The following is a 13,590-nucleotide window of genomic DNA, read 5'->3' on the forward strand; positions in this document are numbered from 1 at the left end:
GGAAGTGCTTAAAAAGGCATCATTTTTAAAGACCCAGATCTGGAGCTTTGACTTCGAAAAGGGCTGCTAATCCCACCCCTCCAGTTAATTCCCCTGCAACTTGCCATTGAACTGGTTGCCTGGTTAATCTAGGGTGAACTGCAGAGCAGAGGACTTGAGGGCTTAAACGTTCCGGAAGGAAAGAGCAAGACTGGCTGGATGGGGTAGGAGGAGAGAGAGGACCCAGGACGCGGGGACTGTCTGCCCATCAAGAAGCTCAGCTCTGGGGCCAGCCCAGGGTTGTAGCAGTTGAGTTCGCCCGCTCCACTTCAGTGGCCCAGGGTTCGCAGGTTCGGATCCTGGGCGCAGACCTATGCACCACTCATCAAGCCACGCTGTGGTGGCATCCCACATACAAAGTAGAGGAAGACTGGCACAAGTGTTAGCTCAGGGCCAATCTTCCTCAAGTAAAAAGAGGAAGATTGACAACAGATATTGTCTCAAAGCCAATCTTCCTCACTGAAAAAAAAAAACGGTCAGCCCCATCCGGGGATTTGGGAGGGCAAGGCTGTGCGAGGCAGGTGACTTTCCTGTTAAGGGACAGCAAGCAGCTTGCCTGGCTCTGCACCTCCCCATGAGCCAGGTGCCATCGTGCCCACGTAACGCTGACAGGAACTGAGTCAGATGGGCCTAGAATGAGAGAGGATTTCCCTTTCTGTCAGGGCTGGGCCACACGGTTTAAAGCAGAGATGGCAGATCCTGGCACCTCACGGAGGTGCAGTGGGAGCCACCAGCACCCCGCCCTGGGCCCACCTCACCCTTTCAGGGCACCGTGGCCCTCCCGCTGCCAGGACCTGCCTCGCTCTGCCCAGGGTTCCCCCTCCCACAGGCTCCCTCTCCTCTCCAGCAGCCTCCACCCGTGACTGGCAGGAGCTGCTGTACGAACATCCCAGCTCCCTCTCCTCTCGGGAGGGAAACTGAGGCATGCTCTGCGCTGACTCTCAGCGACCCCAGCAGGATGAGACTCCAACTGCCCACAACAGTCCCCGGATGGGCTTTCTTCCCTCCCTGTCCCGCTTCCCCACCCTCTGCACGTGTGTTCTGCCTCCCAAGGAAACGACTTGCGCTCCCATCCTGGTCTCAGGGTCTGCTTTGAGGGGGAGCCAAACTAAGGCAAGGGACTAGCTGGTGACGGGAGAGGAGGGCAGCACAGGAGGCGAGCCATGTCCGCTGGGACACAGGCCCGGGCCCCCAGACCCCAGAGAAACTGGCAACCTAGCTTCCTGACGTGACATCCCTTACTTTGTTTTGTTTCATAGCGGAGGGATCACAAAATAAAAACGGCAACACCCTCCTGGTCAAACCGAAAGCAGTGAGATTGGCCTGCGGGCCCCTCTGGCCTCAGGCAGGAAGGCAAGGATGGAGGCTGAGCTGCTCTTTTCGTACACGGTGGGGCAGCCGGAGGGACGCGGGCCAGGCTAATCGTCATGGTAGGACACTGGGCCCTCCAGCTGTGTGACGAGTGGACCCTGGCTCTTTTGGCCCAGAGACGCTGCAGTGACACAGAGAATTCCCTGTGGCCTTTTCCAGCGGCACCGTGTGCCACCTCCACCACCGGCGTCTTTGGAGACAGTCTGGTGTCTCCGCCCAGCGGCCCTCCAGTCCTCAGACAAGTTGGCTTCATATCCCCAAAATGAATGGGGATGGGAGGAAGAATTAGGGATCTCAAGGAACTGAAGGTGAGGGGGCCCCCTTTGAAACAGTCTGGAACTTCCGTGTCACACGTCTCAGCTCTTGAAGCACAAATCAGAATTGGAAATCACAGCATCCAATCACTGCCCTGGTCACGATAGTCACTTGGCTTCCTCCTACATACCTCCAGCCACGGGGAGCTCACTACCTATCATGTCAATTCAGGTCGTGCTGGGTGGCTCTAACTTGTAGAGTGTCTTCCTTTCCATGCTGAAGGCTGCCTCCCTTGAACGTGTCCCGTTGGCTGAACTCTGCCTGTGGAGCTACGTACTTAAAACAGCACAGCTCGGCGAGGAGGCAGGCTGGGACGTGCATCAGAACCCCCAGGGTGGAGAGGGGTCAGGGGTGTAAGCGGCTTGAAAACACATGATTCAAATCATGATATTTAAACCTGACAAATGTAAAATAAATGCTATTTTCTAGGATGCGAAGAAGTGCTTGATGGAAATTTGGCTGGTGGGACATGCAGAGGGCAGAGTCACATGTGCCCTCGCAAGGGACAAGTTCAGAATCCCCAGGACTTGCAAGAGCTTTATATTTATCAAAAGGGGACACGGTGTCTGTTAGGACTGAAGACCCGGGTTTCATGCACGTCTCAGGTTCCTCTTTCTTGTGTGTGTGAGGAAGACTGTCGCTGAGCTAACGTCTGTGCCAGTCTTGCTCTGTTTTGTACATGGCTCACCGCCACAGCGTGACTTGATGAGTGGTGTGCGGGTCTGCACCCAGGATCCAAACCTGCGAACTTGGGGCCACTGAAGCAGAGCACACAAACTTAACCACTGCGCCACCTGGCCAGCCCCACAGGTTCCTCTTCTGAGGGCAGCTGTTGTGCCTGCTCCTCAGCCCCTCCTCTTAGGGACGATCACCCCCAGTTCCAGCAAGCACTTCTGACCTGAGTCTTGGCTCCCTCCCTGTTCTGGTTACAGTCCTTTAAGCCTCTTCTCCACTTGGCTCCTCATGTACTTTTCCCACGGGGCACATGCACCTGGGGAGGTAATTGGAGATGAGGTAGGGATTAGGTGAAACTTCAGGAAAAAGGTTATTTTAAATAACAACTATTTTTGCTATTAAAACAAACGAGGATTTTATTGTCAGGTAAAGTGCAACATCAGAACAAATTTTTTAAGTAGTTGGAGAAGCTTCAAAGACATTCCTTGTACTCTCTCCCTAGCTTTCTCATTACATGGCCTTTCCTCTGAGTGCGAGAGAGCTCTCTGCATCTCTACTACAAGGACACTAATCCTGAAGGATCGGGCACCATCCTTACGACCTCACTGAACCTTAATTACTTCCTTATAGGCTCTATCTCCAAATACAGTCACACTGGGGGTTCGGGCTTCTACATAGGAATTATGGGGGACCCAGTTCAGTTCTGTCCATAGCAGCCCTGCTGGCACTGGTTGCTTCAGGGAATGCCCCTAAATCATGAGGATTGTGAGTTCACATTCCTTTGTCCTTACCAATGTTTCAGTTGGCAAATCTGAGAAGCCCTGGGCCCTCAATGTGTCTCCTGAAAGGGTAATGCCCAGAGGAGGGGGCCGTGGAGGGGTGGGTGACTCCCCTCCAGGACATATGTGAGGGGCAGATGCCTCACCCCATGCCCCTTTGTTATTGGCAGAAACTGAGCCTGGCTGGAGCCAGCCTTCAAGCATCCAGAGAGGATAGTTTATTTTTTTATTTTATTTTTTTTTGAGATTGGCACCTGAGGGGTCAGCCCCATGGCCGAGCGGTTAAGTTCTCTCGCTCTGCTTCAGCGGCCCAGGGTTTCGCTGGTTTGAATCCTGGGCACAGACATGACACCACTCATCAGGCCATGCTGAGGCGGCGTCCCACATGCCACAACTAGAAGGAACCACAACTAAAAATACACAACTATGTACCTGGGGGCTTTGGGGAGAAAAAGGAAAAATAAAATCTTAAAAAAAAAAGATTGGAGCCTGAGCTAACATCTGTTGCCAATCTTTTCTTTTTTTCTTCTTCTTCTCCCCAAAGCCCCCAGTACGTAGTTGTGTATTTTAGTTGTGGGCCCTTCTGGTTGTGGCATGTGGGACGCTGCCTCAGCATGACCTGATGAGCAGTGTCATGTCTGTGCCCAGGATTCGAACCGGCGAAGCCCTGGGCCACCCAAGCAGAGTGCAAGAACTTACCCACTCGGCCACAGGGCTGGCCCCAAGGGGACAGTTTAGATCTTGGGAACCTTGAAAGCAAAATCAGTGGAATTGCCAGGCCTGGGCTTTATGACCCATGACTCCCCAGGCTTTGGACAGAGGCAGCTCAGCTCATTTTTGTTTGGACCTCAAAATATTACATTTCTTTCAAAACTCTCTATAATCCAAAGAGCATGTGTTGACTTCTACAGTGACAATATGTTCATTTATTCATTAATTCAACTAATACTTATTGAGCCTCTACCATATGCCAGGAACAGTGTTTGGCAAATAGTGGTCCCGAAGGACCAACTTTGGTGACTGACTAAAATCCAATGTATTACTAGCAAACCCACCACTGGGGGTGTGTGTCTGTGAAGGGCTGGTTTCTCTAAGCAGGCCAAAGGGCTGATGTCTCATTTATATCTTTCCTCTTTTGAAGAAAACCCTTTCTTCATAGTTCGAGAACATTCTTATATTCTCATCTTGAGTCCAAATTAATGAAGTATAATGACCGACGAACCTCCGACAGTCCCAGTTGGTTTGACCTCAGTGGTGACAGGAGACTGTTCCAGTCTATTTTTTTCCCTTTGTCCCACCCATCCCAGGGAAGGCACTCAGCGGGCTCAGCAACGAAGAGCCAGCACTCATCAGCTCAGTTAATCTCCCCTTTTTCCCAAAAGTAATTAATTCACCCAGCTCAGTAGTTCTGAACCCTGACTGCATCTTAGGATCATCTTGGGAACTTTTAAAAAACAAATAATCTCCAGGACCCAGAGACCACAGCTCAGTTGGTCTGGAGTGTAGTCCAGGCATCAGATTTTTTTTTCAAAAGACTTCCCAAGTAGTTCTAAGCTACAGCCAGCGTCGGGAAGCACGGGTAACCACTTCCCCAAGACAGCTGCAGGATTCCTCCAAGGACCGCAGCTGGGTCACAGGCCTCAGATTGGTGCTGATGCTAAGTTGGGATTATCAAGTACAAACCTGGTGCCCAGAACTTTTCTAGATACAGCAAGGAGGAGTCACTTAAGCTCTGAGCCTCAGTCATGCCATCTGTGCAATGGGCTCGCTCCCTCTCCATGTAGCATCCTGTGTTGACCTACACAGAGTGGAATGACTAACGATGGGGCATAAGGCAGGTGGGCGGGGGTAGCTGTTGGTCAGGGCAGCTCTGGGGAGGCCATCAAACCGCACAGCGTCTTCACTCACTTCTCTCTTCACTGGCATCCCCAAATGGGAGAGAGCATTAAGAGGCATCGTATAGATGTTTCCTAAATCGTAGTGAGTAGTAAGAAAGCATTGTTGACCGGTCTCTCCTGCAGGCACTGGGGCCATCTTAGCCACCACCATTTTCTCATGCTCTTGGTGTCTTGGTGTCAAAGAGCAAACACCCACATTTTCACAAGCAATAAAAAAGGGGGCTATTTTGGGGTGCATCTCTCAAAACCCAAGGAAAGACCATGAAACTGGGTCTTGTGGCAGTCAGGAACCAGAGTCCCATAGCCGGGTTCTCTCTCAAGCTTCTTTGCCTTGAGTCCATTCTTTTCTCTAGATCTTCATCTCTTTCTCTGTAAACCAGCTTCTCTGTGAAAGGCAGCCAGCCAGTATTCCCTGAGCTTATGCTTCCACAGTGCAAGCAACAAGTGGAAACTGACGCACATGTGCAAATGCTAGTTCCAGATGCTGCGGGCAGAGAATCCGATTGGCTCAGCTTTCATCAGGTGACCACTCCTGGTCCAATCTGCTGCGTTCAGGGCTGGGATCCTGCGATTTAAATCTGGTTGTAGGGCAGGGAGAAGCTGTTCTCAGAGAAAGGAGGCAGGAGTGGCAAGACACTCCAGCTGGTATCTTCTACAGTCACACACAGGATGGTTTCAGTGACAGTTAGTCTTACACATGACCCGAGCTAGTCTGAGAGTGTCCTGGTTTCATGCCTAAAACCAGAAGTCGTCATCCAGCTCACCTCAGGTTAGGAAGGCGGGAGGCAGGGTGCCCTGCCTTCCCCCTGACTGTTCACGCAGCTCTTGGAAGCGCTTGGCACAAACATTCTCCAACCTAATTACCAGCCGGAATTAATCAAAGGTATTCTCAACTGCGTGCACGATGCTAGCCAGGAATGTCTCCGAGTTGAAATTCTTAAAATACTTTTGTTTATGAGGAAGTTTTACATGTTAACTTTTTCCAAAAGCCAGTGAGAGGTGCAGTCCCTGTAGACATCTGAGAGCACTTTGGCCGTCTTAATTCGCTCATGATGTTTCATTAATATCAATTTTCTCCCCGCGTCCCAGCCTGGCAGGTTCTTTTTACAAGTGTTCTAGTCTCCCAACCTCCTGGGTTTTCGTTGGTTTCTTTTTTTAAAAAACTTTTTCCCTGGAATTCTCTCTCCATTTCCTAAGAAATTCTCTTAAATCTTCTCCATCGTGCACACATCCTTTGGCTCTAACAGCTCCATTTAAAAAATGGAGGACATCACAGACTTCATGGGTTTTTCATTTTCTACTTGGAAGTTACAAGAAGGAGGTTGGAGGGAAAATAATCTAGAGAAACAGACCTGAATCCTGCCTTGGGTTGATTAGTGGTACAGAAGCTCCATCTTTTTCTCCCCCACCCCTCTACACCCTCAGATTCTCAAGTAAGCGCCATCTTACTTGGTCTTTTCAACAACCAGAAAGAGGGGCCTGGTAAACGTCCTCATCCACCACCACCAGCACCATGCTCAGAAGAAGTCTGTTGGAGGTCGTTGCCATCTGCCTGGTTTCCTGCTCTGTCCTGCCCCATGACAGCTGTTGGTTTATTTTATCCATTCACTCTGCTTCGCCTCTTCTCTATGCCCAAGCTTTCTTGCCAACTGGCTTCTGGGTATGTTCAACCAATGGAAGGCACTGGCAGAACACTGGAGGATGGAAGGAGGAAAAAAGTCAGAGCATTACCCTCTCTCTGTCCTTTTTCTCCAGTGGCCTCTATGGCAGTGCCTTGGTCTCTTCCATGGCTCCAGCTCCTGCTGGGAAGCCCCAGACATGGGTCTAGCTCCCTCTGGAAAACCTTGAATCTTGATTTTGGTTGCACCACATCCTCCTGTTGTCCCTCCAGCCATAAAAGCGGGAGCAGCTTCCTGCCATCGCCAGTCTCTGGGTTGTATCATTGTCCCTTGTCTGGCTTCCCAGAGCTTCCGTTGCCTGTGTAGTCAATCCCCTCTATTAAATTCTCTATGTCTGAGCCACCTAGAGTGCTTTTTGTTTTCCTGGTGGAACCTTACTATCTACTCACCCCAAATTAAAGTTCTCTCCCTGCCTATAAGACAGTGTTTCTCAAACTATCTGTTGCAAAGTACTGTTTTTAAATATTTCCACTACTGTGGATTGACACATGGCCCTACCTACTGCACGTGACTGGTACTCAGCTTGAGCCACATGCAATTTGCCATGCACATTCGATGATAAATGAACCTGTCCTCACCCTGTTCAATGAGTCGAGTCTACCAAGCATGCACTTGGATATCACAACAATGGAAAACAGCTACAAAAGTCTCTAAACCTTTACCCTCAACCTGTATAGTTGTCTCATCGCAGATCTCTTATAAAGAGTTTGCAAGCTGGTATGGGCACATGGGCCACATTTTGAGTAGCACTGTTCTGGGATCCTCTTTATTCATCTGTGGGACCATCCCATAGTTTGGGGAGTCTGGATGCAGCATAGATCATCTGTCCTTTGGGTTGTGCACGAGCCTCAGTCAGAAGCTGTGTTTCTCACACAGACTGTGTTCCCCACAACTTTCCAACACGAAAGACATACATAATCAGGAGAGCGACAATGACCAGCACTCACCAGGGGCTGACTTCTTTTCTAGGCCATTCATTTAATCCTCGCAAGGGCCCCACGACAAGGTGCCATTATTATCCCCATTTTACAGAATGGAAAAGTAAAGCTCAGAGAGGTTGCATAGCTTGGCCAAGGGCACACAACTCAAGAGTGACGTGGCTGGGACTCTCACCCAAGTCTGTCTAACTCAGTGTCCATGGTCTCGGCTATGACACTGAATTGTCTCCTTCGTCTTGCATCCTTGGCACTGAACACAGAGCCTGACACATCAGGGGAGGCATCACCAAAGATCTGAATGATCAAGTGGAGTGAGGCCTGCTCTGTTCCTTCTCTGAGCTGGGATAAGTTTCCCCACAGAACACTTGGCCGTTGACACCTGTGCTTTCTCAGCCAAATCACTGAACTCTCTCCTTGGGGAAGCCTTGCAGCTCTGCTTCCTACAGCTCCGACGGCCTGCACTGCCCTCTCTGACTTCAAGTTGAATACCACACGATCCTGTTGTCCCCAGACCATGCTTAGAGGCACTTCTTGTCTCCCGTGCGTTTAGACATTCTTCTGAACAGAGACTTTTGTAATAACAGTGGCTCCCGGCACACAGCTAATATTTATTAAGCACTTCGTGGCGCCAGGCACTGCTGTAAGCACTTTCTCTACAATAACTTGTTTAATATTCACAACAATATGGGCGAGGAACTTTTATTATACCCTTTTGACATATGAGGAAACTGAGATGGAGAGAGCTTAAGAAAGCCTCCCCAGGTTCAACAAGCAGGGGCTGGGCTGTGATTCAAACACTCGAATTGCTGGCCTCCGAAGCTACACTCTTAGGCACTGGGCAGTTCTTGAATTTTCCAAATGCTTCCGCCTCCGGGACCTGAGTGGGGCCTCCCAGGGCCGCAGGGAGGGAAGGAGGTGCAATCCCTGAGGGAGCTTTCGGGCTAGGAGAACACCTGGAGGGTTTGTAACCTTCCCACCGGGCGGGTGAGGACACCGAGGCTCCGGGGGAAGTGACTCGCTCACGGTCACACAGTGAGCCCGTGGAAGAGACGTCAGCGGGCCCTGCGTCTGAGCGAGGAGACCTCCGCCTGCAGCAGATTCCACAGCAGGCGCATGGATGTTCCCTCGACTACTGAGCTCGCCAGAGAGGCTCGCAGCGTTTTCCCGGACTCACGGCAGGCGAGTATTGACACTGCAGGGGAGATCGCAGAGGCCGCGGACGTTGACCACTGTCTGAGAGGGTGGACGTTTCCAAGTCAGGAAAGGCAGTGATGCTGGAGTTGTGAGCACTTGCCGGGGAGTCAGAAGACCTGGGCGTGAAACCCAGTTCTGCTGCACGAACTCCGGCAAGTTTCCTCACTTCTCTGAACCTCAGTCGCTTCCTCTGCAGAATGTTTTAGGTTTTGGAGAGGCTAACGCGCACTAAAGGCTTACACGGTGCTGAGGACTTTAGATCCTGCATCATCTCAGTTAACCCTGGAAACAGCCTCATGAGGTGCGTCCCAGGGCTATCCCATTTACAGTGGGCTTGGGAAGCTGTGCAGTTTGCCCCAGATCACACACTGGCAAGTGGCAGAGCCAGAACTTACTCCTAGGTCCCACCATCTTCAGAGCCCAGGCCCTTAACCACTGCAAAATTTACAACACGTGGGAAGAGCTTGCAGTAGGGCCCAGCAGAGGGTTATTACGGAGTCTCTTCCCCTCTCCAGGCCTCAATCTTCCCATCTATAAAATGGGTAGGTTAAACTAGAGCAGGGCCTACAATCTCAAATGCTGAAGGGAGGAGGCCATTGAGGGGGCTCGTGAGACAGACGGTAATGAATGCCCTTCACCAAACAGCTCCAGCTCACCCCTTTCCAGGCGCACGGCAGGACTGCACTTCCTAGCTCCCTTTGGCTGGGGCCATGTGACTAGTCCTGTCCAGTTGAGCTATGAGCAGAAGTGACATGTGCCGCCTCTATGCAGGAGTAATTAATTGGCGGTGAGAGAGCCTCACGCCTCCCTCTTCCTCCGCCATGTTTAAGATGGTGGTCGCTTCAGTAGTCTGAGTCCTGAGGTGAGGAGACACGGAGCAGGGCCCTGGCCAGCCTGCGGTGAACTTGTCGTGTGAGTGAGAAATAAACCTTTGCTTCTGAGGCCAATGAGATTTGGGGTTGTTTATTCTCACAGCCTAACCCAGTGCATCCTGGCTGCTACTGCAGGGAAAAACCAAATCGAATGGGTCAAGCATTAGAATTTTATCAAATGTATGACCGTCTGCTTTGAGCTCTTCCTGCTTTTGATGAAAAGAGAGTGAGTCACAGTTCACCGTCCTCTTGACTCTTCTACAAGACAAACGGCAACACAACCACGACAGTGGCTCCCGACACTTGTCCTCAGTGCTGGGGAGACACAGGGACCGGAAGAGGGCAACTGTGGTAGACCCAGGGCGGCAGCTATCACTCAGCCCCAACTCCGGCTGTGTAGGAAGCTGGGCCTGTCTGCAGGGCTTGTCGTTTTTCAAAGGAAACTGAACATCGAGGCGTCCACACGAAATCTTCCGATCGGTACAAGATGATGAATAAGAAAAAAATAAGTGTGCAGGATTGAACAAAATGCATCTGTTGGTTGTGTGGGCCTGTGGGCCACCTGTTTGAATCACCCACCCTACCAACGAGCCTGTTCCCTGCGGGCTGGACATTGATTATCACTATCTCACCAACATACACAGTGAGGGCTCAATAAATACGTGATGAATGAACGGATGGATGGATGGATGGATGAAAGGCATCATTTTTGAATGGGGTCCCAGGAAGCTGATGATCTCAAGGCTTAGAGCAGGGACACCAGAGACCAACTCTGCCAGCAGCCCAGCTTGGGTGAAAATAAGCATTGAATGGTGAGACCAGAGGTATGGGAACAAGGCCCTTCTCCAGCACCTTCCCCCAGCCAGGGAAGGTTCCAGGAGCTGGGCACTGCTGACTGTCCTGCTCCCTACAGGTCAGATGCTCCAGGGCCCAGCAGACTCAGCCTGAGCTGGACTTGACCTGGGGGAAATGTCTTCATCAAACCATGGTGCAAGATGCCACATAGGTCAGGGCAGCCGTGTGGCTGGCAGTGAGGCCCTGAGCCCCAGCTGGGAGCGAGGCCTGGCCAGCTCCTGCGTCCCTCAGCACTCCTGGGAGGGACACGGCCCTCTCCCTTTTTCACGGGTGGGGACACTGGGTGAGGTGGGCTGCTGCCCGGTGTAGACAGGCTCCAGACTGAGGTGCAGGCATCAGCCCCACAGCTTCTGTTCATCTTCCTGAGGATGCTGGCGGAGCCCACGGCATCCAGGCCCGTCCTCTGTCAGCCTGTGTGGGCCTCCTGCTCTGCTCCCCGCCTGGCCCCTCATCTCACCACCTCTGCTCTCCGTCTGCTGCCTCTGGGACTCTGCACGAAGTTCCCCCAGCCAGAATGTTCTCTCTGCTCAGCTCCCCCCCACCCCCACTTCTCTAAACCCTTGCCCTCATTGGGATGTCCCATAAGACTCACTCACCACACCCTGAATGGCTCCTGAGTTCCTAGGATAGCAGATAGCAGAGGTTGCTCCCTGGACCTTTCTTCTGGGAGATGCCGATGGAGGTATTCTGACATCATGGTTAAGAGTTTATGCTCTCCAGACACACAGCACAGTTCACATGCTGATTTCTGTCCTGTACTAGGCATGTGCATTAGTTTTCAACTGCTGTTGTAACAAGTTACAATAAACACAGCGCCTTAAAGCAACGCACATTTATTATCTTACAGAAAGTGAACAAGCAAGAAAGTCTCGAGATGTGGGCACCTGCACATTCCCCAGAGGGCCAAGCACAGAGCCTCCTAAGGAGCTCCTGCATCCTCTCAACGATGCCAACCACCATCTGCTCGTCAACAATGATGTCCTTAGCCATGCAGGGAGGGCGGGCCCAGGGGCGTGGGCTCTCAGAGAGGACCGGGGCCAGCACCAGCCTGGAGGAGCCAAGAGCTGGTTCCCACAGAAGAGACTAGAGGGGTGGGGAGAATTTTCTCATTAGCTGTTGACTTTTTCCAATTGTAAAATGAATGCCAACTTACCATAGAATATTCTAAAAGTTCAACAAACAAACAATCCAGAAGACAAAAACCCATAATCCCGCCTCCTGGCAAGCTGGGCGGTCTCTGAGCACCCCTCCAGTCTTGCTCCTGTCATGTGACTGGACTGATGCAGAGGCGGCGGGCACGGCGGCGACAAGCGCAGCTTCCGGGCTCCAACCGCCTGGCTTCAAACCCCAGCCCTGGCACACGCAGCCGTCCTGGCACACTCAGCCAGCCCTGGCACACTCAGCTGTCCCGAGACACACAGCCATGCTGGCACAGCCAGATGTGTGACTTTGGTCGGGTCATGTGACCTCTTGGTGCCTGCCTCAGTTTCCTCACGGTTAAATGGGGATGGTCATAGTACCTGCTTCATGTGGTAGATGTGAGGGATAAATCCAAAACGACTTAGAATGGTACCCAGCATAGTAAACACTATACAGTGTTTTTGCTTGACATTATATTTAACATCTGTTTTGACACGATTAAAAGTTCTTCACAAGTATGCTTTTCTGAGCTTACACAATGTTCCACTGAGGGAGGTATCACTTGAAAAGAACTCAGAAAACCAGGAGGCAAAGGACGAGGCCGCCTGCTGGTGGCAGCCCTGACTGGTGAGACCAGCAGGATTCCAGAACCTTTCTTCCAGGGCCCATTCTCCCCCGTGTGGCATCGCCATCTCCTGCCCCAGCCAGCCCTCCCTCCGCCCTGATGCCGTTGCCGCCCCACCCACTCCCCGCTCCACGTCCCCAGCTCGGTGAGCTTCCCCTCCTCTGTCTGCCTGTCCTGCTGCTGACAGCTAGAAGATTCCAGGCCAACTGTTTTGTAGACGGTCCTTCATCTGAGTTTGTTTGATGTTTCCCTTTGATTAAATTCAGGTTGTGCATTTTTGAGAGGAAATCATAGTTTCATTTTTTACGTGAAAATATTGAATCCATTTGGAATTAATTTTGGTATCAATGATATCTCTTTCTTCACTTATATGAAACACCTCCTTTATCATACAGCGAATATTTAATTGCATAAGTCTTCTCTCTCTGTTATTCGAGAGCCAATGTCACACGATTTTAATTACCACGGCTTCATAATATGCCCACAAACGGGGTAATGAGCAAATTCCCCATAATTATCCTCTTTTTCTCAAAAACTTCCTGGCTCCTCTCTCCCACTGAGTCTTCCAAGTACACCTTAGAATCATGTTATCAAGTTCCTGAAAAGACTCCTTCATGATTTGGGTTGTCTTAAACTTCTGGAGCACGATGGCGGGACTGACGACTTTAGGATACAAATCTTTCCATTTAGGGCATCATCCGCGTACCACTCAAGGCTTTTGTGTCTCGGTTTTGTATTCTTCTTCCTGAAGCCCCCGCCCATTGCTTGCTGGGCTCTTTACCACTTGTGAGACTCTTATGAGCGGACTCATCTCTTTTTCCTTGCTTCCTCTGGCTGATTAAGTTAGCTGACAGGACAGCACAGCGGTGACGTTCAGAGTCTCCAAAGAAGATGATCTGGGTTCAAGTCCTGGGTCACTCACTCCTTTAGCTGTGCTGCATGAGGCAAGTCACATGACTGTGCTGTGCCAAAGTTTCCTCATCTGGGAAATGGGGAGACTGATGGCCTCTGCCTCACAGGCTGTTCTGAGAATGGACACACAGAAGGGCGCCCAGCACAGCACTTAGCCATTTCTGTTCAGCATTAGCTGTTGCTGTTTCCTACACAGGCTCCCTATTGGCCCCTGGGGCCTTTCTTGGTGATATGGGGGTGAGAGATGGGGGGTCGCTTGTTCCTCCACACGCCCCTGCCAGGCAGTGGCGGACCCTGG

General features: G+C 51.3%; 2 long non-coding RNA genes across 2 annotated transcripts in view; both read left to right on the forward strand.

Moving 5' to 3' along the window:
- LOC138923360 (uncharacterized) overlaps window positions 1-7,098 on the forward strand; it is a 36,748-nt gene extending 29,650 nt beyond the window's left edge. The window contains exon 5 of the long non-coding RNA XR_011436864.1: window positions 6,503-7,098. This is a non-coding gene — a long non-coding RNA (uncharacterized lncRNA). The remainder of the gene's footprint in view (window positions 1-6,502) is intronic.
- A 1,369-nt stretch (window positions 7,099-8,467) lies between these two features.
- Window positions 8,468-12,668, forward strand: LOC138923361 (uncharacterized). Its single transcript, XR_011436865.1, has 2 exons — window positions 8,468-8,873; window positions 11,463-12,668. It is a non-coding gene; the product is annotated as an uncharacterized lncRNA (long non-coding RNA).
- The last annotated feature ends 922 nt before the right edge of the window (window positions 12,669-13,590 follow it).

This window comes from Equus caballus, chromosome 3, assembly GCF_041296265.1.
Source record: "Equus caballus isolate H_3958 breed thoroughbred chromosome 3, TB-T2T, whole genome shotgun sequence".
Taxonomy (NCBI): Eukaryota; Metazoa; Chordata; class Mammalia; order Perissodactyla; family Equidae; genus Equus; species Equus caballus.